The sequence below is a fragment of the Suncus etruscus genome, chromosome 12 (assembly GCF_024139225.1).
Source record: "Suncus etruscus isolate mSunEtr1 chromosome 12, mSunEtr1.pri.cur, whole genome shotgun sequence".
Lineage (NCBI taxonomy): Eukaryota > Metazoa > Chordata > Mammalia > Eulipotyphla > Soricidae > Suncus > Suncus etruscus.
In genome coordinates this window covers 52400162-52428059 of record NC_064859.1, presented here as the reverse complement: position 1 = coordinate 52428059, position 27898 = coordinate 52400162, and the positions used below count along the sequence as shown (strand labels likewise).

Sequence of the window (27898 nt, the reverse complement as noted above, 5' to 3'; positions counted from 1 at the left end):
CATATTGTGTAAATACTTCTGACTGGAACTGTGAGCCGCTGAAAATTACAGTGGGTGTTTTATTTGTTTGTTTCCTTAAAGAGAGTATATTCTTCCCAGAAACTCAGGATGGCCATGGAATACAGGGACTAGAATGACTTAGCTCCTTATATTCTCTCTGTCTTGTGTTTTTAGACAAAGTTAAATCAGTCTTCTAAACAACCTCTTGGATTTTTACTGCTCCTCTGTGTCATGCTGTTGGTTTTTTTTTTCACCCAGAATGAAAAGGCCATAATTAGTTGAAACATGTCTATTTTATTTTCAACAAATTTGAAAGATCTCATCATTTGTTGGACCTTTGACTTAAATTGTCAAAGAAGCTATAAGCACAAGGGAAGAATCTCATATGGTGTTGGGGACTAAAGAGCCATGTTGATTATCCTCTCACACATTGAGTTATTCTCACACATTGGGTTATTCTCTGACAGAGGCCCCACAGTTAACTCAAAATAGATTAAAGATTTGGATGGCAGATCCAAAACTATAAAATACAGCAAAGAGCATAGGCAAATACTGTGGTGCTGGTTTCAGTTTATTTTCAGGAATTTGACTCCGTCCGCAAAGAAAAGAGCAAAAGTCAACTGGATTCTGCTTATCTTCACAGCAAAAGGAGTAATCATTAAATCAAAAATAATCCTACTGATAACAGCACATTCAAACAGCACATCTTGACAAAGGGCTGCTCTCCAAGTTCTACCTATAAAAAACTCAACAACAACAAAACAAACCACCCCATGGAAAACCCAGAAAAGAGTTAAACAGACAGTTTTCCAAAGATCACATACCGATGGGCAATAGGGCCATGATGAGATCACTTCATGGAAATAAATATCAATCTGCCTGTGAGACGCTATTCACACTTGTGACAGAGGTTTATATCAAAAGGGTCAAAAGTAAGCACTGGTGGAGATGTGGGGAAGAAGGAACTCTCATTCTTGATATCTGGGAATGTAGACTGATCCAGCCTATGAAGAAAAGTATGGAAATTAAAAAAAAATGTTTAACTAGAACTACCATATGGTCTGATAATTCTGATTATCCATCTTCTAGATGTCCATCCAAAGAACCAATTCAAAAGATTATGTGCACAGTTATGTTCCTAACAATTGACAAGATACTGAAAGTACCAAATGCCCAATGACAGGTAAGGGATACAGAACATGTGGTCTGTATTCACAATGGTATACTGCTCAGCCATTAGGAAATATAAACTGTTGTCCTTTGCTCTCCATGGATGGAACTTGAGGGGCTCACCTAAGAGATAAAAGTCAGAAGGAGAAAAAATACTAGGTGAGCTCCCCCATACATTTTACACTCAAAACACTAAGCCAAGAAATGGCCACTGTTGAAGGGAAGCAAACCCTTAGACTCTGAGCACAGAACTGAGGTTAGCAGGGAGTTGTGTGTTTGGGGAATGGAGTTGTGTGTTTGGGGAATGTGTTGTGAGCAGAAGGGACCCAAGGAACCATGATGACAGGAGATGAACACCCTGGAAGGGGATATAGACTGGTACCATTGAACCCCTTAGGTGTATAATAATTACATGTAAATATACATGTAAACATGTTACCTCAATGAAAAATTACTTCTAAAGACAACAGAATGAAAATAAATGAAGTTAATTGTCACATCAGAATTTTGTATTTTCTTTTGTTCGGTGGGAGTGGGCATCTCCAGGGGTGATAAGGGATCCTGGAAACTTCTTTTACTAAGTGGTTAACCAGCCTGCAGTTAGTGCTCAGGCCCGATGATGTGGTGCTGCTCAGGGCCTGTTGTGATTGAAAAGCACTAGAGCCATCCTGGTAGCACCAGCAGCCACATCCAGTGGTGTCAGAGATCAAACCACAGTTCCATTCAATCAAATCATGTACCCCTCACCTCATGCTACCTCGCCAGGCCTGCAGCTGTATTAAAATAACTTAAATTATGAACCACTTGCACTTTCTCCTTCTTAATCCCAGCGCTTTGGGGCTTGATATCCAAAAAGGATTGTAGAATTGACCTCATTCTGTCTCAGAAGAATTTCTTAGACCTGCATCGAAGGAAGGTTAAAAAATGGCAACTGCGGGGCCGGTGAGGTGGCACTAGAGGTAAGGTGTCTGCCTTGCAAGCGCTAGTCACGGAAGGACCGCGGTTCGATCCCCCGGCGTCCCATATGGTCCCCCCAAGCCAGGGGCAATTTCTGAGCGCTTAGCAAGGAGTAATCCCTGAGCATCAAACGGGTGTGGCCCCAAAAAAATGGCAACTGCTGGGGTCAGAGTGGCAGCACAGTAGTGGGGCTTTTGCCTTGCACATGGCTGACTTAGCACCGATGTGTGTTCAATTCCTGGCATCCTATATGGTCCCCTGAGCCAGGAGCAATTTCTAAGAGCAGAGCCAGGAGTAACTCCTGGGCGCCGCTGGGTGTGACCCCTCAAATGGCAACTGTTGCATTTTATTGATCAAAGCAATTTTTGTGATAGACCCAAATTCAGTGAAAGAAGACAGACTCCATTGTATGCAGGAGACCTGGGTTCGATCCCCAGTATTACATGGCTCCTTGATACTATGCTAGAAGTATCTTGTGTGCACTTCTTGGTGTGCCCTCCTCCAAATAAAAGAATGTAGATTTAAAATTAAAAAAAAAGAAAAAACTTTCTCCTGTTTGATAGGTTTATAGCTTCCAGTGTAACCATTTCTTTCATGCTTCTGTGGGACACTTTGGTCATCAAGTCCACTGAAAAAGATGAGAAAGGAAGAGTATCTGATTTAGTTAAGTTTACCCTCTGAATGAAGTGAGTCTTTTGGCCAACTGTATGAAGAACTGTGGAGATGTATGACCCTTCGGCCTTCATTTACACTTGGAATAAAATGCTTCCCTGTGTTTACTGCCCACGGACCTATTCTTTTCCCAGACACTGTCCCTTCTACACACTCTTAGCTCTGGACAAGAGCTTGAGGCTCTCCCCACATGGTGAAGCCCCTAGTGCCTGCCTCTGCATGAAGACTGAGGCACCCTCTCTAGGCCTCTCAACTTCTGCTCACCTTTTCTGACAGCCATTTTACACCATATGGACTGATCTTCCCAAAAACAAGGGATTTATCTGCATATACCTACTACAGACATTCAAAATTGGACTGAAATGACTGGGGAAGAACAATTCATTAAACCTGCCACACAAATTCTATCGAGTAGAACATCATTTCTCATATGGAAATGGCAGTCATCTTAAGAATATAACGTTTGGGGCTGGAGAGATAGCATGGAGGTAAGGCGTTTGCCTTGCATGCAGAAGGTCAGTGGTTTGAATCTCGGCATCCCATATGGTCCCCTGAGCCTGCCAGGAGCGATTTCTGAGCATAGAGCCAGGAGTAACCCCTGAGCGCTGCTGGGTGTGACCCCCTTCCCAAAAAAGAATATAACGTTTATTATGAGAATAATAAAATCTGACTAATTCTCAGTATTAAATGTCAATCATTTAGCAGACAAGAAAACCATATTAGCAGGCTAAGGTACCACAAGAGTTTATGGAATGCTTTGAAAGTTTATTGTAATGTTTTTAAAAGCAGTTTTTCCAATGCACTACGTCAATAAAACTCATAGGAAGGAAGACAAGCTTATAGATTTTCTTCTGTCTGGAAAAAGTGAGGTGTCAAGCTGCCATCCACAGTTTGGCAGGTACAGCCTTTGTAATCTTTAAAGTAATCTGCAAAGTAGACAATTGAATTTTCTGAAAATTAAACAATCAGGAACCTCAGTGGATACATCATAGCAGCAATACCAAGACCCAGTTGCACAGGAAAATGGGTATCTGAAAGATCAACATATTTTTCACACCATCCTCTGTGACTTGGCTTATGTTTTCTGATTTAGAAAAAAAATCAGTTCACAGGGAAAATTGACATTAAAGATGATGAATTCATTTGGAATATAGGTTCAACTTTTTTTGGTGGGGGGTCACACCCAGCAGTTTCAGGGGTTACTCCTGGCTTTACACTTAGAAATCACTCCTGGTAGGCTCACGCGACCATATGGGATGCCGGGATTCAAACCACCATCCTTCTACGTCTAAGGCAAATGCCTTACCGCTTTGCTATCTCTCCGGCCCCCATAGGTACAACTCTTGATAGGAAAGGTCACACCAACTTACCAGGCATAGACTGTGACAGTTATAAGGACAAGCATGTGCCATGAGGAACAGTCAAGGTGATTATGTAGTGAAGAGCAAAAGTAGGTACATGTAAACTGTGCCCCAATAACTTCTGCAGATCTCATAGCAGATGCCCTGTTTTGGGTGGAGAAATGGTCTCAGCCCAAAGACAAGCGTCTATCTGTAACTACATTCGGAATTTTCTTTTTTTTAATTTTTTATTTTTAATTATGAGAACAAAGATGCAGAGAAAGAGGACAAGGTAAAGTTACAGTGGAAGGACAATCACCCATAACATAATTCTCAGAAGAAGTCCCCTTGCTGATATCCTAACTTTGAACTTTCAGCCAAAGAACATTAAGATAAATAAAACAGAATCCATGTACAATTACTTTGTCCCTCAAGTCCCCAGATTGTAACACATTATATTTCTTTTTTTTTTAAATATGGAATGCTTCACGAATTTGCGTACATTATATTTCTTAACAGCACACAAGGCAATCTAAAGTCATAAAACTTATGTAACTCCTTAAACATTGGAGGCATAGTATTTTTTTTACATTTCCATGTACATGCATATTAGTTTAAGTTAACCTCAAAAGTTTAAGTTTTTTTTTTTTAAGGATTAGAGTCAAAGGAGCACAGTAAAACGGTGTTAGAGTGGCAATTGTTGTTTGCATAGGCCCACCAAAATATGAGGGGCATGGAAAGGAATAACCTTGGCCTAAATACAAAGAGACCCTACCCCTGAAGTTTCTGGCATAAGACTAACTCTAGGCTCCAGGCAAGCTAGATCGTCCAATCCAAGACATTCTCTGTAGTGCCAACACACTTTTATTTTCACACAGTCTCTGTTGTTGGTATCATGTTTCTGTATTAAAGATCCTGGAATCTGCATATCCTACATTGAACTCAGGATGTGGAGTGTCCTCTCATTTCACCTCACAATTAAAGGGCAATGCAGAGAGCCCTGTCCTGTAAGCAGGTCGTTGTTGTTGTTGTTAAGTCTTCTCATCGTTAAGGGAAGTCTCTTTTCAGCAGGTCGATGTCTGAGCAGTGGTAGGGTCTTCCATGGTAGAAGATTGCTTCCAGGTGATGTTATAGACAAACTTGGATGTTTCATGGATGGCTTCCCTGGTTCAGGGGTGAAGGGAAAATGCCCATTCTTCTGAGGCCTGTGCCAGGTCGTTATGTCAATGTTCAGGGTGTAAGGTCCCTTTGCACTACAAGATTTGTGTGTTCCAATCTCTATTAGATAAGATCTGCTTTGTATGTATAGTATTTTCCCATTTTAATGTGCCTATGCAAAAAAGAAGCAATGCCAAGTGGCGCTATTGGCGCAGTTGGGGGCCATAAGAACAAGTCCAACAATCCCCATGACATGGTTCATTGAAAAGCATTAAACTGGGGGACACTTTCACCAAAATTCCTTATTGAATGCTCATAAAGAGAAGATAAAACGTGGTTATAATTGTCACTATAAGAGAATATTTAGTAAGACTTATAGCTGTCCGAGAAAAAACACATAAAATATTCAAAAGAAATACGTGTCCATTTTATGTCATTTGAAATAGTTGGAGGTTGTTACACACAATGCACGGCTTTGGTCTGTGATTAGGATTGTGCAGTACTGAAGTTAAAAAGAGTAATGAATGTGGGTTAGTGATGTTTGGGGGGTGAGAGATTTAAGGAGTAAAAATGAGCTTTGTAGGGGTGTGGGAAAGGGCAGAATACAAAATGGACATTCTGGATACACAAAACATAAGGATAGGGAATACTCTTAATACATGCAGTGCGCCCCCGCGCGGTTTTCAACATGTAGACTGGTCAGAAATTGCCAGTGACAAACTTAGTGCAACGAGCAAATCTCAGCACACCCCAGTTAGGACCCACCATTTCTGGCTGCCTGGACTGCCACCCCAGGAAGGCCTGGAGGCCAGGGGCAGAAGAGGGGAAGGCTGGGGGCCTATCAAGGCTCCCAGCACACCCAAGTTAGGGAGAAGGCCTTCCACATGGGGTCTCCCCAAACCCCATGCCTGCTAGAGCTACATTCTGAATTTTCTAATGACAGACTTTGATACATTTAGAGGCCTCTAACAAAACTTTGCCTATCAAAGCATCAGTGTGTCTGCTGGGGTGCTCCCTAAGCAGGGGACCCAGGGGCCATCACCAGTGATATTTGACCATCAGGAGAAACGGTTCAGTGTTTAATCTGGGGGTGCAGCTCTGCTCAGGTCCAGTATTACTGAGGGCCTTCAGGGCTGCATTTGCTGGTGCTCAAGGAACCATGCAGTGCCAGGGATCAAACTGGTCCTGACTATTGAGCTCCAATAAGATACATTTTGGTTATTTTAAAGATGTCAGCTGAGCTTTTCAGTGTAGGAGGTAGGTGAAGGATATTCAGAGTATTGCAGACACCTAAATCCATCAATGAATGCACCTGCTTTTCCTACATGGACTGTTGTTAGTGATGTAGGTGTTTTAATAGAAACTAATTTGGCCTGTGTACTTAGCCATACATTTTGGAAAACCAATTTATTGCTAAAATGTCCAAAAATAAATATACTTGATATCACTTCAAAGACCTTCCGAATGTGTGTCAAGGTATGGGTTGAGGTTTTACAATTTATTTATTTTTATTTATTTATTTATTTTGGTTTTTGGTTTTTGGGCCACACCCGGCATTGCTCAGGGGTTACTCCTGGCTGTCTGCTCAGGAATAGCTCCTGGCAAGCACAGGGGACTATATGGGACACCGGGATTCGAACCAACCACCTTTGGTCCCAGATCAGCTGCTTGCAAGGCAAACACCGCTGTGCTATCTCTCCGGGCCCAAGGTTTTACAATTTAATAAGGAAGCTCCTGTATCAAATCTCTGCATTCAAAACACCTAAAGTGATCTCACTTAAGGTATTTGGGTAATAATCCCCTTTTGCATCACATCCTTGTCTGCTTTGTTTTGTTTGTTTTTTTGCTAGTATTTACTTGATAAAGATTTTTTTAAGACGGTAATTACTAGATCATTTTGAGTTGTGCAGTACTGTATTTAACAAAGGGACAAAGATTTTGTTCTGGAGCTTCTGTCTCTTCCATTCTGCTAATTAAGTATAAAGCAGTGAGTGAAGAATTTTTCACACATATACATGTGCACACCACCACTATCAAGCAAGCAAGAGTACTCTACACCAAGAGTCTTGTACTAAAATAAAAGGTTGAATAAAATGCCACAATATTACTTTCCTATGTAAATTGCACCTAACCTAAGAACACTTGGTGCACTGAGATCCCGGGCATGAAGGAGAGGTGAGAAGGGACAGTCCCTTTGTCTTCTTGGTAACCTCTACCACTCCCACTCTCCCAACTGCTTGCCATTTCTTGTCACATGGAAGACTGACAGAGAATGAGACAGGGCAATGGTCAGTGCAAATGGGATATGTTTGCTTAGGTGAAGACAGAATCTGAAGACTTTGACTCTCAGGAAAATTCCTTAGTATCAACACTTCAAAGTTTAAAAACAACTCAACCATGGGACACAGATCATTCTGTGTACTGCTAAGAAATGTTATAATGTACTACAATCTGGGGACTTGTGGACAAAGTAATTGTACATGGGTTCTGTCTTATTTTTCTTTTTTTTTTTTTTTTTTTTTTTTGGTTTTTGGGCCACACCCGTTTGATGCTCAGGGGTTACTCCTGGCTATGAGCTCAGAAATCGCCCCTGGCTTGGGGAGACCATATGGGACGCCGGGGAATCGAACCGCGGTCTGTCCTACGCTAGAGCTTGTAAGGCAGACACCTTACCTCTAGCGCCACCTTCCCGGCCCCTGTCTTATTTTTCTTAATATTCTTTGTACGTTCAAAGTTTAGGCGTCAGCAAGGGGATTTCTTCTGAGAACTCTGTTTATGGGTGACTGTCCTTCCACTGTAACTTTACCTTGTCCTCTTTCTTTGCATCATTGTTCTCATAATTAAAAATAAAAAATAAAAAATAAAAATAATAAAAAGAAAGAAAGAAGAAATCGCCATCCCCAAGCCCTCTCCATCCTTTGAAATTTTGTTTTTATTCCATCCCTTACTAATTTGTTGTTCCTGTACCAGTCTGACCTAGGAATTTGTTAGAAATGATGCTGCTGTTTCTAGAGTAGGTTCATACTTGGACTCTTGAATATGACTTTTACTCTAATAAACTTACTAAGTTGTTTGGTTTTCTTTTTTTTTGATTTTTAAAAAATATGGAACGCTTCACGAATTTGCATGTCATCCTTGCGCAGGGGCCATGCTAATCTTCTCTGTATCGTTCCAATTTTAGTATATGTGCTGCCGAAGCGAACACAACTTACTAAGTTTTATTCCTATGACTCATTCTTGAACTCTTCCCTGTAGCAGTCAGGAACCTGAGCAGGACTGACAGCTTTGGTCCTGATCAGATTTTCCAGCAACAGAAATATCTGGTCAATGTCTTGCATCCAACCAGCCTTTCCTGCCTCATGGGTTCGTGCCTGGCACCCCTCAGCTGGGAGGCATAGGCAGTCTCAATTCTAATTGCATTGTCCCACTAAAAGGTCACATTTTCTGACTCTGACTTGGAATAATATTACCACCATGCTAATTACATTGCTTTATCTACTTACTAGTGATCTTTTTTTTAGGGGGACGCACACCTAGCGATCTCAGAGGAACTCATGTAAGCCATGTGCAAGGCAACTCCCTACCTACTGTATTATCTCACCAGCCCCCATTAGTGGCTTATTTTGTATGTTTACAAATCCTAATACATTTGGAATCATGACAATTTCCAAATTGGTCTGTAGCTACAAAATCTTTCCAGAATCGTCCCCAGATGTCCCTCCATCAAAGTCAGTATTGATTTTTTTCCACCTCCCTTTTTTTTTTTTTTTTTTTTTTACCCATTTCAACCTCATGCTCATACCCTGTATGGAACATTGATTCAATTTTTCTCTGACTAGAAAGAATTCTTCAGACAGCACAATTGGGCTGATGAACGGAATCTGTTCAGGGCCCAGGAGCCACTGCTTTGTTTCTACTTGCCATATGGCAGAACAACTCAGGAGCAAAGCACTGTCTAATGTTTATCATCTGATTTTGAAAACTCTTGGAAAAGATAATAATTTAAGTATTACCTTTGAAATTCAAAGTGGTGTGTGGAAAAGTTTAGTTCAAAGACTTCTCATTCCTTTAGACTTTCTGAAGTTTATGAAAGAGGTGACATGAGGCCTCCTTTGATGAACAAACTTGCCCTGAAGTAGTCCGACAGCTCTCAGACATATGCAGTGGGGAGATTTGAAATCCCCATTAATACACACAGAGAAAAATGTTTCTATAAAAGAGAAAGTTGAAACTATTTTTGAAGTGTTGGTTTTATAAGCCATTAGCCCAAAGGTACCATATCCTCGTGGGGTATGTGGCCCTTCTGTGCTGCCATCAGTGTCTGGTTCAGAGGCCTCTTAGTCTAATGTGGGAAGGATTTTGACTGGGCCAGAACAAAGGTCATTTAGATATCTATTTGCTCCACCAACACCTCCACTTTCCCCCAAATTTGGGACTAAAATCGAACTCAGTGACTGAGGCTTTTCAAACACTGAAAAACAGAAACAAACAAAAATTCTTAGAGGGGGCTGGAGGGATAGCATGGAGGTAAGGCGTTTACCTTTCATGCAGAAGGTCATCGGTTTGAATCCCAGCGTCCCATATGGTCCCCCGTGCCTGCCAGGAGTGATTTCTGAGCACGGAGCCAGGAAAAACCCTTGAGCACTGCCGGGAGTGACCCAAAAACCACACACACAAAAAAAAAATTCTTAGAATATGAAAGTAATACAAACAGGGGACCTATCTACAGGTCACCCAATTCTGGGAACCTGGCTAATGGTTCCAGCTGACCTTTCCCCTTAAAAACCATTTGTTCCGGCACCAGACAAGTTGACGGTACCTACATTTCTGGATAAGATGTGTGCTAGCACAAAAGAGAAGCATACTTTGTGGATCAGTGAGTGGATGTTGGCTGAGAGCGTCTGAGACCAACGGCCTGGCTGGTGGGGTGTGGGAGAAGAGGTGAGGCAGGAGGGAACTTCTGTGGAGGTACTATTGATATTATCAGACAACCTCCTCCAAACAAATACAGACTCAGGGAGACCTTCCTAAAGCAGGGCAGCCCTGCTGGCTGGGCCAAGGATACAAATACCAGCAAGGAGAAAACTTTGGAGCCACGGAAGGAAGTGTTAATGGTGTTAATGGATAGAATTGATCCGACTTGTACTGAAAGCATTACCGCAGCTGCATCACCATGGGATGGGAGTGTAGTGAGTGACCAGAAGCAGAGCAAAAAAACAGAAGCCAAGGACAGTGATTTCACTGAGGGCAAGACGGGAAAGTGGGTGGTGCGGGGATCTGGGTATTTCGGGCCAGCCTCCTTTCTAAATCCATCTCTCCAGTGTGACCAGAGAGACTGGGACAGGAGCCAGGAAGCCAGGGCTAGTAGCCCCCATCTCTGCTGCTGCACCCCAATCTACTGGGGAGGAAGTCCCAGCCCCTCTCTTGGTTTCTCAGCTGGTAAACTGGGTTAGCAGGATCCCAGCATACAGCTCTTACTACAAAGAAAACCACCACCAGGATAGGAATGAATGATGGGTTATTCTAGTACTAGAGCGACACCCAGTGTCCAGGAGGGGAGTGCATAGCCTGCAGAGCACAGGCTTCTGGGTGAACCTGCACCCTGACCTCTCAGGTCCCACCTGCTGGGCCACTCATTCTGGGCAGCAGCTGGGCACGTCTCTCCTTCCTGTGCAGTCTCCTCTTCCCCTCCTCTGCTTCTGAACCTCTTTGCCTCTCTTCTCATAGTCATCTTTTCCTGGGAGGCCCCCATGTTCGGGGATGCTGACTACTTGTCTTCTGCCTCTGTCGGCCTCACATCCAGCCAGTAGGATTCTCCCCTCGTATCTCTTGACCACAGAACTTTTGCCTCCTGCAGGGCATTGTCATCCCTGACCAGCCTGAACCTCACACACTAAGATGCAGAATTGTGTGTCACATCCCATTAAGCCCCATCCTGACGGTGCCAGCACTTACTGCCGCCAAACTTCTGGTGGACCTTCCCTGGAATCTACTTTCATCTAAAATTGTCATTTGCTAACAAGACAAATTGGAAGTGTGAGGTGACAGAAAATGTATGATAAATTCCTTCGCCTGCTATTCCCTGCATCCACCTTCTGGAAGAAATCCAACTTGAGTTTTTTCTAAATTAGACAAATATTATATATCTAAAGGAGAGGCACTAATTTTTACATAGTCAAAAAACAAAATAATGATTTAAATGATTTATGTTCTTATCCAAATATACTATTAACAAGTCCATATAAGTTTTTAATAAACTTCGCATAAAGATACCTCAGGACGTCACTGGCAACTTCTATGAGAAATTTAAAAAATTAATAGCAATTGTTCAAAACTTTCCTAAACCTTACAAGAAAACAATACCCAACTGAGGCCAATATTACTCTTATCCCAAATTCATGAAATGTATCACAAGGAAAGAGATACATGGAGCAAAATATTCTCTGAAATTAATGTAAAATTCTATAAAATAAAATCCAATCAAATAGAAAGGGAACTGTGACTGGTCAAGAGTTATACCATGATTTTATAATTGGTTCAATATGCAAGGTTCCATTTTTGTAGTGGTCATAAAAATAGCAGAGAGGTAAATAAGGAGTTTTCCTTGCATGCAGCTTGTCCTGGTTTGAGTCACAGCAGTATATGGTCCCTGAGCATAACCAAGACTGATCCCCAGGCACAGAGCCAGGAGTAAACTCTGAGCACAGCCAGGTGTAGTACATAAACCAGTATATTTTCATATTTGTAATATACTTTATCAGTAGAATAGACAACCCCAACCTGACCTGACAATTTGATTCCAAGTAAATATTCAAGATAAAATAAAACATGTCTACATGTTTTATAAGAGCTTGCTCATTCATATTTGTAACAATAGCATTCATAAATATAGACACTAAATCCTACTAGCTGACAACTGGATAAATAAAATATAATATAGCCATAGCATAAAATATTATTAAGCCAAACAGTAATAAAGTACTAATATAACAGGGATAAGTCTTTGCAGGGACAGTTTGGGTTTTAGGTCACACCTGGCATCTCTCAGGGGTTACTCCTGGCTCTTCACTTAGAAATCAATTCTGCTTGGCTCGGGGGACCATATGGGATGCTGGGGATCAAATCTGGGTCCTAGCATAGATGTGCCTTGAAAGCGTTATGCTATATTAAAAATAAAACCAGTCCTAATGAACCATATTTATATAGTAGTTTATGCAAAAATTGGAACAAATTAGATACCAATAGTAGATTAAAAACTGTTTTTAGGGACTGGAGCAATGTTGCAGCGGTAGGGCATTTGCCTTGCAATTGGCTGACCCAGAACAGACCTTGGTTCGATCCCAGTGTCCCATATGGTCTTCCAAGCCAGGAGTGATTTCTGAGCGCATAGCCAGGAGTAACCCCTGAGCATCATCGGGGTGTGGCCAAAAAAAAAAACTGTTTATAACTGACTGAGGGGGAGACTGGAGTGCTAGCTTGAGGGTGCTGAATTTGAGAGGTTTTCAGTCATGAAAATTTCTGATAATTGTTGATGAATAGGTGTATAAATAGGTTCAATAAATATATGAAGAGCTGCTGGATGAATTCAATTCACTTGAATGAATTGATTGTATGGTCTGGAAAGTGCTTTTTAAGAAAACTGTTAGAAATACTGTTCAGATTTTCTTGGTCCTGCAGACAGACACACAGCCTCCTCAATGTCGAGGATGTGCACCCCTCTGGGATCATTCAGGGGCTGCAGCTCAAACTTCAGGGTGCTCAATCCTTCTGCATTCAGCTCTTCCCTGAAAGGTAATCACCTCACCCCCTAGGACACTCCAGCTGTCCTTTCTGCTGCACAGATTAGACCTACTTCTAAACATCTCCTAGAATCTGAGAAATGAAGATACAATACCTTCTTTTCTTGACCCAACAAAGTGTGCCTCACAGGAGGCATGGGAAGGGTTTCTATGATGATGCAGGCCACTATCTGACACACTCAGAGATCAGCCCAAGTGACATATCCCTACTGAAGAAGAGAACCAGGCAGTTGTATGCAGTGGTTCCCCCTTCAAGTCATAGAAAGAATTGGATGCCCCAGGACACCCCATCAACTATATTTGCACTTGGTCTCATTCCTGGCTGCAGAGATCTGTTGTGACCATTTCCTCAGGCTAGGCCCTGGGGCTTCAGTAGCTGCTCTGCCACCACAGAATGTCCTGTATGTGTCCCAGTGCCCAGTCTGAGAGCCATTTACGAAGTCTGGACATTCACAGGGAGGCCACCATGCAGACTGGAACATAATCACCAGCAGAGGCAGGTCAACCTCTAGTGGAATGAGTTTTTGTCTCTGGCTCTGCTCATTGCCATCAGAAACCAAAGTCGACACAGCTCCCATTTGAGACAGGGTATTCTATTGCTCAGAATGTGGCTTTCCTCTGTGTTTCCTGTGAACTGGAGTGGCTTAAGCAATCTCAGACAGGGCATAAGCAACAGAATGTTTTTGCACAGATCCAAAGGCTGGAAGTTTAAGATTGAAGCATGTCAGGCCTAGTGCCTGGCAGGGACTGGCCTTCATCCTACAGAAGGCTGCTCACCCACGGTACCCTGGTATCTCTTCTCATAAGGCCTCTAAGAGTGTCATAATAAGGGCTACTATAAGGCACTCATTGCCCTATCCCTTCTTCCTTAGACCTCAGGCTCCCATTGGGGGTTGGAGTTTCAATATGAGCATGTGGCAACACTTTGTGGGAGCTGAAGGAAAAGACCTTTTCTGCTCTTTTCTGCTCTCCTTGAACCTCTCTATGAAAGGCAGCTCAATTCAGGTACAGTTGTAGCTGTGCAATGAAGTGACTGAATTATTGATTTTCTGCCTCCTGAATCTGGCCCGTGATTCAGCCTTTTAGTATAATATAAAAAGCAATAGCACCCATGCTCTTTACATACTGGAACAGAAGCAAATCAAGGCACTTTTTTAGCCAGCAGGCCACTGAACAGGAGATGAGAATATGTGTGTATTACCTCCTCCTGTGACCTGGGAGTGTGTATGGAGCATCTTTATTTTTGTGTGTTGGGGGAAAAAGATGGCTTTTGAGTGTGGACCATAAAGATGGACCATAAATAGGGAGAGGAGAAAAAGGTTCATGAAAAGTTCCAAGTTCTGTAGCCCCCAATTCAGGGACAGGAGGTAGCCTTGAGTTCCTACAAGGCCTCCAAAGAGAGGTTCTAGCTCAGAGAGACCCTAAACTAGCGTTCATCAACCCTGGACTGCAGACTGGTGCCAGCCCACAGACGTAGAAAGGCTGAAACCTGTGCTTTGCTGACTTGACAATAACTGTGACCAGTGCAGGCCAGATCAAGAAGGGGATGTGAACAGATATGAACAGATTGAGGAATTCTGGCCTAGAGCATAAATATAAGGGGGCTTTAAGGACCTAGTTTTTAGTGTGAAGGTGAATCCGAGAAGTTCAATCCAGGCATTTCGAGGACCACACAGGCAAAACATACTATGTCGACCCCGTGCTGAGAGTTGTAAAAAACCCTAACCAGCACCATACTAAGGTCCTTAAAATACAAAAACAAACGAATAAACAAAAAAACTGACACAGTCCCAAGAAACGGAGGCAGACAGACTGTGGAGTCCTCCTTATGATGCAGAAGAGTCATTTTCACCCCCAGTCAGTGTGCCCTGAGGAAGGCATGGCAGCTCTGTTTTTTTCCATGCTATGTATTTTTTTCTAGTCAATGAACCCCACTATAATACATAAAAAAAAAAAAAACCAACCACACTATGAAGGTCACAATGGAAAACCAACACAGAACCCCACCCAAACTCAGTGAATGACAACGGTAGTTCTGAAGATCCAGCTAGTATCAGCCACCTATATAGCTTCTCTGATAAGAGTTTTAGAGAGGAAATGTTGAGGATGTTCAAGGAACTCAAAGAAACCCTGGAATAGACATCCACTAGGACAGAAAGAGAATATGAGAGTAGAAATGAGAAAACTTCAAACATAAATGACAGAACTAAAAAATTTCATAGATGAAATAAAAAACTCACTGGAAGGCCTCACCAGCAGAGTAACAGCTGCTGAAGATAGAATTAGGAACTTGAAGATGAGCTGCATAAAAAATGAAAATTTGTAAAGGCACATAATAATGCCACTTGAAAGATGGGAAAACTAAAGCCCTGAGGGGGAAGTGACTCACTTCTTCCCTAGAGCTAATGTCTCAAGAGCTGGAGCTTGTTTTTCAGGTAGCAACAGAGGCTCCCAAAAGGGAGAAGGCCCTTGGTAAGCAGGGGACAGGGATTTACTGTCACTTTAAGTCAGATGACCTGGCACTATTTGTCCCTGTCAGACCCAGGGTTCAGGCCAGTGAGACTCAGGGAAGCCTTGCAGAGAGATTAGAAACCAAGTGGCCCCCAAGGATGCTATTCCAGCTACAGCCTTGACCATGTGGCCCGGGTGTAGAGCCCTTCTCTTCCTAGGATATCCGCTGTGCCAGCCACAATTGTAGAACCTGGTTGCACCCTATGAGCCTCAGAGACAGTACGGGGGTTAAAGTGTTTGCCTGGTTCAATTCCTGACTCTGCATGTGGTTCCCTAAGCACTGCCACGAGTGATCCTTGAGTACAGAGCCAGGAGGAAGTCCTAATCACAGCCAAGTGTGGCCCAAACTGCTCCCTGTCATGAAAAACTCAAGCTTTAATGGTAAATTTAAATTTTATACCAGACACAAAATCTTGAACTTCATTATGCCTTGCTTTCTGTTTGTTGGTTTTTTTTTTTTTTTTTTTTTTGAAACACACCTGGTGGGGTTCAGGGTTTACTCCTGACTGTGCTTGGGGGGGACTATATGAGGCACCAGGAATATACCAAATACAGGTTAGCTCCACAGGCAATACCTCTACAGAACATCACTGTAGCATTGTTAAGTAATAGCAAAACTGAAAAAGAAAGTTTGGGAGGGAGGGAGGGAGAGAAAGTGAAAGAGAAGAAATAAAGTATCTAATTTTCCGATAGTAGAGTTAGTGCTTCTTGGGTCCCAGGAAATACCCTGAACTTTATGTACATTGGCTCACTTAGTTCTCAGAACATCCTCATAAAGTGGGTTCTATTATCATCTTAATTTTACAAAGGTAAGTTGAAGCACAGAAAGGTTTGGCCACCACTCTGAGATCGCACAGCTAGCACCTCATGAATCTGGGATTTGCTGTCTCATTCTGGATGCTATTAATCAAGACATTGTTTTGTAGGTATTGATGACTGTTTGTACCTTAATTTAAATAATAATACCTTTCTCCAGCTGAAACAATTTACATGTTCTTTATAACACAAAGGGAATCCAATAACAGAATAGAATAGAGTCATATCTTATTTGTGAGGTTGGTGCAATCTTCTTTAAATTATGTCAATCCTGGGAATCCAATCCAAGGAGTCACACTTTAAATTTATTGGTGACTGTCACCAAGCTATTCCCTTGCCCCCAAAGCAGAGTCAAGTCTAGTGCCACAGGGACACAGCTATGACCTAGCAAGTTTGCTACTGGGGCTTTATTTATTGCCACAAGATTCTCACCAGGGTGAAGGGAGAAGGGACTGTGTGAGAGACTGTTTGTCACAGCATGTCATGCAGGGGTTTGCTTGGGTATCACATTGTCCATACAGCCCTCTGAGCATAGTGCAGCAGTGAGGAGAGGCAGGTCTGCTGTATTGCATTAACAGGTCCACCTGAAAAGCCAAGAACTAAGTTTGAAAGGAAACAGGCAAAAAAGATCTGTATCCACCAGCACCCAACTACAACATGGAGACCACTGGAACATTTGATTTATTTTGATTTCATGCAGAGTGTTAGCAGGAACAGGCTGGAAATTTCTGTTGGAAAGAGAGAGGAAGGAAACTGACAGCTAGACCTGCTGGCAGCAAAAGGGAATGAGGTGAGCAGGAGTTCCCACTGCTACTGAAGAGCTTCTACCAGAGACATCTCCGCCAGCAGCCCAGTACTACCTCCCCAACTGGTCTACCACCACCTATTCCCCCAAAAGACAGCAAACAGTTCAATATAACCATCTGAGGATGAGATTCAGTCAGGCCTGAGAGTTTGGGATTATACAGGCCACCCCAGTGGTGGTCTGGGGCCTGGAGGACCACACTTGGTGATGCTCCAGGGGTCTGTGGTGCCCAGTACTGAACTAGGATTGGTCCTGTGCCAGCCCAGCATCTGTTCATGCTCTCCTGACCCCACCTTCCCTGTCTCAACTCCCAACATTGCCTGAAGGCAGGTGAGTTTGAGGAAAAGGGTTTCATGATAGACTGGAAAGCAAGTGAAGCTCAATAGCCATGCATGGGCATCCAACAGCCCTTCTTCCCTGGTGCCCATAACCCCTCATCCCCCAGGACAGCAGGCCCACAGTGCCTTCTCACCTCCAGGACAGCATGCTGACAGCTCCCTCAACCTCAGGACAACAGGCCCACCCAGCAGCAGAGGATGCACTTGGTTACCCTACCTGTGGTCACCCAGTGTCTCCATCCCACCAGCCTGATTTCAGCTCAGGGCAACATTGCTTTTATTCTTCTCACTCACTCACCAAAGGTACCTGGATTTTCTGGAAGAAATATCCTGTGGGTCACACCTACTGCTGGTACCAAGGCATTGACTGAAATCAGAATGCTCATGTTTAAAGTTCTATAGATGTATTTTTGGGGGGGTTTCTGGCTGGATACTTTGGGGGTTACTTGGGGAAGCTGGGCAGTCCTGGGAATTTGCAAACAGCATTAATGGGTGCAGGTTAGGGGTGAGCCTTAATGTAGATCCTGGAAACCCAACCCTGCTTCCCACCAAATTATCCAAGACTGTTTCCTGGGGTTTCCTCTGAAACCAATTTCTCCAAAGCCCTCACTTGGACCAAACCCAAGAGGGGCGGCTTCGAGGTCCCTGCAGCCCTGTCTCCCTTGAACAAAGCTGCAGTGAGCTAAGGTGTGAGGTCTCCGTGAATGCCACCAGTAGCAGGAATAGCTGTCGCCCCTAATGACTTTTCTAGGTCGGAGGAAAATACAGAAAGAACTACTCACTTTGGTTTTAGATGAATGTTCCTTTCATAAAAACAGAAATAACCTCGTTATCCTTAAGCTATTTTCTGCAGTTTACAAATCTTGTTATTCTGTTTATAAGTATGCCAAGATAAGAGTAGTGACCTTTAATTTTCTTAGATTAACGATCTATTAGCTCAACTTGAAGACCTTAAATTTCCTTTAAAAAATAATTTGCAAACCTAATTAATTAAGTGCCCTAAAAACTTTGAACTACGTTTGTAAATTAAACATATTACATCGGCCTTTGTAAGTACTTCAGTGGCCTAGCAAAGCAGACTTTCTCCCACTAATAAATTCTTTTTTCCTCTCAGCGGAGTCTCCTCTCAGTCTCCAGAGACACCACCACTAATAAATTCTGATAAAGCTTATGGGGGGTGGGGAATAAAGGCATTAATACAATGAAGTACCTGCTCTCTTTAAAATATCATTACTACTCACAAAAATGAAGTCAAATGTTCTCTCCCCTTCCAACTTAAAATCAAAAGTCCAGGTTCCATGACATTAAAGCCTGATGCAGCAGACGAATTCTTTACTATGATAGATTCGCTGACCTGTATACATGACCTAAGGATGCAAACACAGTTTGTTACTTTTGCTTTGTTTGTTTTTATTTGGGGTCCACAGCTAGCAATGCTGGCGCTCCTCCTGAATCTTTGGTTAGGGGCTTTTCCCCATGGTTAAGGGGACCATGCAGTGCTGAGAAGCAAACCCAGAACTCCTGCATACTGAGAAACACACTCCAGTCCTCTGAGCCATCTGTCCCATTCTCTCCACTCCCACCTCCACCCCAGCCCAGGTGATTCTTATACTTCACATAGAGATTTGATGATCCTAAAGGCTTAATGTGGTGGCTAGAGTGAGAGTACAGTGGGAAGGGCACTTGTCTTGCCTGCAGTTGACACAGGTTTGATCTTCAGCATCTCGCCTCGTTCTCTCTTGAGTACTGCCAGGACTCAACCCTGAGAGCAGAGCCAGGAGTAAACCCTGAGCGAAGTGTGGCCCCCAAAACAGGCAAAGGCTTAGTTTGATTTATTGTCTTCCAATTTGTTTCCTCCCACCTGCCTTCTCTTCTCTGCCAGCTATTGTGAGCTCCAGTTGTAGAGCTCATACTCTTGTGCTGGCTTCAGTGTAGCCAGAAACCACTTGTGGTGCCAGATTCACTAATCATGGGCCCGCCAGGACTATATTTGGCACATGCAGGACACTGGGGATTGAACTCGCAGCCTTCCACGTACAAGAAAGGCACATTAGCCACTGAGCCTTCTCTCAGCCTTATCATCTGCATATCTGAACCTGAGTTGTTCCTGATTGGATGAGTATAAAATAAAAATCCACAAGTTGTGAGATCACCCCAGACATCATATTTCTAACCTCTTAGATGGAAGGATCTGGAGAAATAGGGTAGTGGCAAAGAAATAATACAGCAAACCAATCAGGAAAGTCAAGGAGTCAGTGGCTTCTCATGGCTTCTTCCTCGTGATGTCTCTGAGAACCAAGTCAAAACTTACTTTTCTTTATTATACCAATATACCCATCCACCGGGAGGGAGAAAGTTGAGAAAGTACCTATCCAGTAGACTTTTATATATCAAAGTAAGAGATTTAAGGAAGGAGAAAGTTGGGGAACACCTTTGCTTGTGGTTGATAGCTGGGTGTCATCTTACAGAGGTGGTGCTGAAAGAAGCAGACACATCTTTGCAGACTGGCACAGAGGGCAACCCACAGCAGGGGGTACTGAGCTGGCAGTATAGAACCATGATGTGGATGTTTGGGGATCAAAGATTCCATGTTGAGAATTCAGCACCTGTTGGTGTACCTATCTGAGCCTAAATCCAGGGTCTCAGATAGGTACACCAACAAGCACCCTCCAAGCTTTCTCCCCCTTTTATTTTTTTACATTTTGGGTAGTGAGGAGTCCCCACACCCATGATTCTCAGCTAACTAGATCTGCAATCAATGGGAGGCACTGGAAAACTCAGAGCTATTCAACCTAGTGCTGCTGAGGTTGTCTAAACCACTGCACTCGATGGTGCCTAGGGCAGCAGGGAGCACTGGGGAGCAAACCAAGCCTACGCATACATACAAAGGCATGATCCTAGCTCCAATGCGATCTCTCCAGATTCCCCATTTTATCTGGGGGAACTGATTATGGTCTCATGTACAAAGCAGATGCTCTATCATTGAGTTATAACCCAGCCTCTTTGAGGTCTTTTAACACTTGGGCGACAGCAGGGTTGATTTCTTTCTGAAAATTGACTTTACAATTCCCCCTGCACATTTTGCCCCTTCTCTGGTTTTCCATAAGCTCTGTTTAAACTTTTATTGGTTCCGTTGGGAAGCTGGCTTGCCCAATGCCCAGTTCTACTCTCCAGGTGCCTTCAATGAAATTCAGCCATTTCCAATCCGAGTCTTACTGGCATCACATGAAAGACACTCCAAGGACCAGTGTTTTCCCACACATACAAGTGGCTCCATCCAAGTGGAGAAATGCATGAACTTTTTCCGAGATACTCATTTTCTGATGGATCTTGATACTGTTTCCAGCCCTTATCCAGCCTTTTTTTTCCTGCTTCTATTTTCTGGATTGTGAGCAATTTTCAAAGGATTAGGCTGGGGCTTGAGGAAAGGAGAACATGGTTCGGGGAGAGTTTAGTGGCCAGGAGTGGTGCCTAGGAGGGAGGGAAAAGCCTTCAGCCTGGGTTGTGTGGGACACAGGCAAAGAGTGGGCACGACCCCAGAACTGAACATTTAACACAACACCCTCCTTCCTCTTGGTCCTGTGGTGCATTGGGGTCCTGAGCCTTGGCAGAGGACTTAATTTTAATGATATGAAGAGTGGTGCTATCTCCTGTAGCCCCAACTTCTCAGACTTATGAGATAAATTTTGCTGGAGTGAATAGAAGAGCATTGCAAGAGGGACCTGGTTTGACCACTTAGTGTCTCCAGAATGTGGAGCCAGAAAGAGAGTACTGTGGGTGGGGTACTTGCCTTGCATGCAGTTTACCAGGGTTCAACCACAGGCATCCCATATTGTCCCACAAGCCTGCCAGAAATTATTCCTATGCAGAGCCAAGAGCATTGCATAATGTGTGTGGGGGGGGTAAAGAACTCGAAAACACTTCTCTTGATTTTTTAGTTTGTAAAATAGAAATGGGCATCTCATCTACCAGTCTCTCTCCTGTGTCAGTCCCATCCTTCAACCTAGTCTTGGGTGGAACCTCAAGCAGAATAGCGGAGGCTGGAACAGCCAGTGTGGCCAGCAGAGAGCGCTGGCATGCCGTGGAGACTGTCCCACCTAGGCCACGATGAATGGGGTGCAGACGCCACAGCCACCAGCGCTCTGGACTCTGAGGAGCAGGATGTGGGGTTTGGATCCGTCCCACTTTCTGGGGAACAGTCCAGATGTCTGGGTCCCTGGGTCTCGTCAGCCTTTAGCCATCACAGCTTCCAGTTCTCATGTTCCCAAGATCCCATTCACAGATTCATGTTTGGGAAGCGTCCTTGGGAAGCCCCCTTCAATGGCTGGTGTGTGAGCTAGAAGCGGTCTACACCCACCTACTGTCTACAACCACTGTCTGCACCCACCCACCATCTGCATACCATCTCTCCACCCACCTTCTCTACCCACTGTATGTACCTACCTACTTTCTACATCCACTCACCATTTACATCCATCCATCATCTTCATCCATCCATCATCTTCATCCACACATTGTCTTCTTCCACAGACCCACTACAGTGGTTGCAAGCTAGGAGCTGTTCACACAGTAGCCCACCCATGCATTGTGCCTGTCTGCAAGGGTCCAGGCAACCCCCAAGACACCCCACCCCAGCCCAGCTGAGACTCACCAGTCCAGACTGCCTGAGGGGGTCCCAATCACCCTCCTAAATGAACCAACCCCAAAGCCCCCAGAGTGCCTGGCTTTTGCTGCCTCTGTTGCTTACTCTCAAGCACAATTAAAAAGCTGACATTCTTTTTTTTTCTTTATACAGGAAGGAAGGAAGGAAGAAAGTAATGAAGGAAGGAAGGAAGGAAGGAAGGAAGGAAGGAAGGAAGGAAGGAAGATGGGAGGGAGGAAAGGAAGAAGGAAGGAAAGTAGGAAGGGAAGAAGGAAGGAAGAAAGTAATGAAGGAAGGAGAGAGGGAAGAAAGGAAGGAAGGAAGGAAGGAGGGAAGGAAGGAAGGAAGGAAGGAGGGAAGGAGGGAAGGAGGGAAGGAGGGAAGGAAAGAAGGAACAGAAGCTGACATTCTTGCCCAGTGAAACTGAGGCCTGGGAGTGCCTATGTGAGTACCCAGGCCTTCAGGACGGCCATAGTAGGACTGACCCACCACTCCAAAGGCTCTGTGACTTCTATGATCCTCAGGACTGGGGTGGGGACTCCAGGTTTGGGCTCTGGGTGCATGTTGGGGGGCTCTAGATTCCCAAGGGGAGGGTTCCATCCAGGGGTGGGATCTCAGAAAGGGGTGTCCTAGAGCAACCCAGCCTTGTTTCCTTCCTGTGCCCACACTCCGTGCCTCTGCTCAGTTCCCTGGTTTCCTGCGGTGGCCCCTTAGAATAACCTGGGGTGTTTGGGGGGCATATGGCCCCTATCTAGAAACACTGGCCTAGTGGGCTGCCTTGGGCAGCTCTGTCTAAGACTGGTCAGGGCCCACGGGCATCCAGTCGGGCAGGAGCACCACAGGCTCCCACACACTGACTGTTGTCACTTGACCAGACAGAACATGCATGGGAAACCATCGCATTGTCTCCTTGCAGCTGGCATGGGTCCCCTCACAGGGTTCCCTCGCCCCATTGTGAGGGGATGACAGACCTTCAAGAGAGAGGGACAGACCTTCAGGTTCCTTCCCAGATACTCGAGAAGGGAACCCAGAAAGGGCAGTGTTGAGGTTCTAGGAGGGGCATGACTCTAGGGAAAACAGAGGCCAGAACCAGAGACCCAGTGGGAGGTGTGCAGATGCCGGGGAGGAGACAGGAGGAGTGACCAGGCCAGGTGGGCCCCTTCCCCGCTCCCCACTCTGAGACTGACATTGGTCCCTCGGGGCCCAGCACACAGTGACCTTGACTCAGCCAAGCCGCTCCCTTCCGGGGGGGGGGGCTCTAGTCTCTGGAGCCCCCAGAGTGCTGCATGCATGATGGATGGCGGAATCTGAGTGCCGGCTTCTTCAGGCGGCCCCTCTCCGCCTTGGACAGCTGGAGCGGCTTCTAGAAGTTCACACTTGCCAGACGGAGCTGTCATTAGCGACCACCTCTGACTCGGGGAAACCTCTGAGGGATCGTCCGGGCCAGTGGGAGGAAATGAGGCCTGGTCCATGGCCACCCGACCCCCAGGACCTCCAGGAATACATACGCACACATACATGCACATGCACACGGGCGTGTGCACACATATGTCCATGCATCAGGCACAGACACACACGTCCACACACAAGCACATATGCAGACACAAACCTATCACGCACGTATGCACACGCGTGTGCAAGGACACCCATTCCCAGACATGCACACTGCAGAGGAGCTGCTGCAGCGGCTTCTGGACCGTGCTGGGGCTCTGTCCCAGTTTGGGGGTCCAGGCTGGGGGTCTTCTCAGGGGCTCCGCATCCCCTGTGGGGGCCCCCTCCCTGCCGGCGGAGGAGCCGCGGTGTCTCCAGCGGCGCAGACAGGAGTTGTGTACACAGGGTTTTAGTGTTTCCTCTCCGGCTCCAGCCCCAATTTGAGGGCCTGTAAAAGCTTGACTGGCGTCCAGTGCGGCGTGGTTTGCCTGCGCCCGGCTCCGGCACCGAGTCAAGGCGGCCCACACAGGGGCTGCGGGGGGCGCCTGCGGGGCTCAGGGGCCGCCACACCCTCGTCCTGGCCGCCGCTGGCTGCCGCCTCCTCGCCGCCCGCCGGGCTGCCGCCCAGCCCGCCCAGCCCCGGCCGAGCCTCCTTCCCCGGCTCCCCTCGGAGTGTGCGCGGGGCTGAGCTCGGCTCCCCCAAGGTCCCGGGCGGGCGCCCCTCCCTGCCGTCTGGCTGGGCGCGGTGCTCGCTCGCCCTCTCAGGCTCCGCTCAGGTGGGGGCCGGCAGGGAGGCAGGGGTCCTCCTTGGGGGGGGGGGCTGTCACCCCAAAGGGCCTGCGAGTCTGGGGGAGGTGCACAGGGCGGGCGGAGCGTGAAAAGGGCTGCCAGGACTGGACCCGGCCTTACGGGGGTCCCTCTCTCCCTGGGACCGAGACGAAGGGCGCACAGGCCCCCAGGCATGAGAGCCAACCACCCACCACCCGCCAGCCTCAGTCTCTCTGTCTCTCTCTGTCTCTCAGTCTCTCTCTCCATCTCTTTCTGTCTCTCTCCATCTCTCTGTCTCTCCATCTCTCTGCTGTCTCTCTGTCTCTCTCCGTCTCTCTCCATCTCTCTGTCTCTCTCCCCATCTCTCTCCATCTCTTTCTGTCTCTCTCCATCTCTCTATCTATCCATCTCTCTGTCTCTCTCCGTCTCTCTCCATCTCTCTGTCTCTCTCCCCATCTCTCTCCATCTCTGTCTCTGTCTCTCTCCATCTCTGTCTCTGTCTCTCTCCATCTGTCTGTCTCTGTCTCTCTGTTCCTCTCTGTCTCTCTCTCCATCTCTCTGTCTCTTTGTCTCTGTCTCTCTCCCCATCTCTCTGTCTCTCCGTCTCTCTCTGTCTCTCTGTCTCTCTCTGTCTCTCCATCTCTCTCCATCTCTCTTTGTCTCTCTGTCTCTCCATCTCTCTCCATTTCTCTGTCTCCCTCTATCTCTCTGTCTCTGTCTCTCTGTCTCTCCATCTCTGTCTCTCTGTCTCTCTCCATCTCACTCCAACCCACCAGGAGAATATTCATGTGTTTGCTTACAGGAGACTGAGGGGCTGTTTCAGAGGGAACAATGAGGCTCTCTGGGGCTTTTCTGACTCCCCCCCCCCCAGAACCTCTCAAGCCTGAGGCCAGCAAGGCCTCCTGAGAAAGAAGCGGGACCAGTAACAAGCGTGAAACAGTGGCTAGACAGAGGCCAGGCGAGTCCATCTGCTGTGCTGACACCAAGTGATACTGTGGGAGGGGCCCCTCAGTACACCGTGGGATCTTCTCGAAGTTGGGGGGGGGGGTGACTTTGGGTAGGGCAGGAGCAAGGCTGCAGCATCCACTCCCCACACCCCATGTCAACCTGAAAGTCCTATCCCTGAGGACAGAGCCAGGAGTCAGTCCTGAGCACTGCTAGGAGTGGCCCCAGTAGAAGAGTGACTTTGAATAAAATGATACTTATGAACTAATGACCTCTAAACCATCTTTCTTTTTTCCTGAGACTCTATGATCCTATAGGGGCCCGGAGATAGTAGAGGCATCTGGGGAGCAAATCTGTCACGTGCTTTGTTTGGGTTTAGTTCTCAGCACACATGTTCCCTGAGCACAGCTGGGGGCAGCCCCAGAAGCCCCCGCCAGCATCTTTGAGGTAACCTGGAGACCCCAGTACTGCAGGGACCCAGCAGCATCACCCCTGAAGCCTTTGTATTGAACCAATGGGCCCACTTGGCCAAGAACTGTCCGTGGGGCCCCTGAACCTTCTTATCACTGCTTGGGAGTCCCTGAAATCTTATTGGGGGACTGGAGAGATAGGCCAAAAGGTTGGAGCACATTTCTCATGTAAGGGGACCCAGGTTCAATCCCTGGCACCCCCATGGTTTCTTAAACCTGACTTAGAGCAACTCCCCAAGTTCTGAGCCAAGAGTCTCCCTGAGCACCACTGAAATGTCCCCAAAGTTTTCAATTTCTTATTTGGGAGCTCAGAGATGGTTTAGTGACAAAGCCAGCAGGCAGTCATCAGGCCTGAGTCAGAGCCTGGGAAGGGGAAGGGGAGGGAAAAGGTGGAGAAGGGTGGGGAGGGGAGGGAAGGGAAGAAAGGGAAGGTAAAGAAAGGGGAGAATAGAAAAAGGGAGGGAAGGGAAAGAAAGGGGAGGAGAGGAAAAAGGAAGAGAGGAAGGAAGGGAAGGGAAGTGATGGGGATGATAGGGAAAGGGAAGGGAAAGGGAGAGGAGGATAGATAAGAGGAGGAAAGGGGAAGGAAGGGGAGGAGAGGATGGGGAGGAGAAGGGAGGGAAGAAAAGGGAGGGGAGGAGAGGGAAGGGAAGGGGAAGAAAGGAGGGGGAGGAGAAAGAAGGGAGAAGAGGGAAGGGGAAGGGAAGACAAGGGGAGGGGAGAGGAGGGGAAGGGAGGGAAGGCAAGAGAAGACAAGGGAAGGCAAGGAAAGGAAAGGGATGGAGGCTCGAGGTACCTTTCACCAGCCTTCCCAATATTATACATTTTATGTCTCCTTAGTACAGTGTCAAAACAAAGAGACCAACAGTGCTCTAATATTTAGAACCTATTCAGATCTTTCCAGATAATAACTCCTTGTGTCCAACTCCTTGCAGTTTTATCATATATGTTGTTTTGCATCATTTTCCTTGATGCTCTTAAGAGTCTTTCAAAATGTAAGTGCTTGGTTGTTTCAATGAAATCTGCTTTGTCAGTATGTCTTTTAGTGATCTAGATCCAAGAGATTTCTTCTATGCTTTTCCAAGGTTTGCAGGTTTGTGCTTAGGCCCATAATCTGTTTTGCATTTATTTTCCCTGAGGGAAAGGGACTGAAGTGAGGATTGTTCTGGGCATATAAACTCCCAGTGGTTGAAGGAAATGGGACCCAGTTTTTACTGTTGGTGGCATGAAGTGGGCCCAGAGAAACAACACGGCCCTCCAAGTTAGAATGGTCAGCAGGGCTGCTCTGGAAACAGTCCCACAATCTGTCTCTCAGGCAAGAAGCAAATCATACTCTGCCCTGCTCCTGGACCAGCTGGAGCCAGGAGGAGTGAACAGAAACTTCGAGTCTTTCCTAAATCAGACACTTTCAAAAAAATGTTTATCAAATCACTGTGAGATAGAGTTAAAAAGTGGTGGTTGAATTTCAGTCATACACTGTTTCCAACACCCATCCCTTCACCAGGCAGGCCCATTTCCCAACACCAATGTCTTCAGTTTCCCTTCAGTCTTTCCCCACCTGCCTAGATACATTCTCTCTCTCTCTCTCTCTCTCTCTCTCTCTCTCTCTCTCTCTCTCTCTCTCTCTCTCTCTCTCTCTCTCTCTCTCTCTCTCTCTCTCTCTCTCCCCCTGTCCCCCGCATTGTGTTCTGCAATACTATTACTGAAAGTGTATCAACAAGGGACAGGAGCAATACCACAGCCATAGGGCATTTGCCTTGCATACAGCCAACCCAGGATGGGCCCCAGTTCGATTTCGGGCATCCCATATGATCTCCTGAGCCAGGAGCAATTTCTGAGAACAGAGCCAGAAGTAACCCCTGAGCACCACCAGGTGTGACCACCCCTCCTTCCAAATAAAGTGTATCGACAAGCAAACAAGAATCCACTTTGTTTCTGTTATTTCTTCCTCAATAGAGGCCATACCCAGCATGTGGTACTCAGGCCCCAACTTGCTCAGGAGCTGCAGGAAACCCCCAGGTGTGCTTCAGGGCCTAAACATGCTGGCATGTATTCTACCACTTGAGCCATCATGCT

At 45.9% G+C, this 27898-nt stretch overlaps 1 non-coding gene across 1 annotated transcript; it reads right to left on the bottom strand.

Annotated features, from left to right (window-relative positions):
- Positions 1-8395: 8395 nt before the first annotated feature.
- LOC126025015 (U6 spliceosomal RNA) lies at positions 8396-8502 on the bottom strand. Its single transcript, XR_007501067.1, has one exon. It is a non-coding gene; the product is annotated as a U6 spliceosomal RNA (small nuclear RNA).
- Between the last annotated feature and the right edge of the window lie 19396 nt (positions 8503-27898).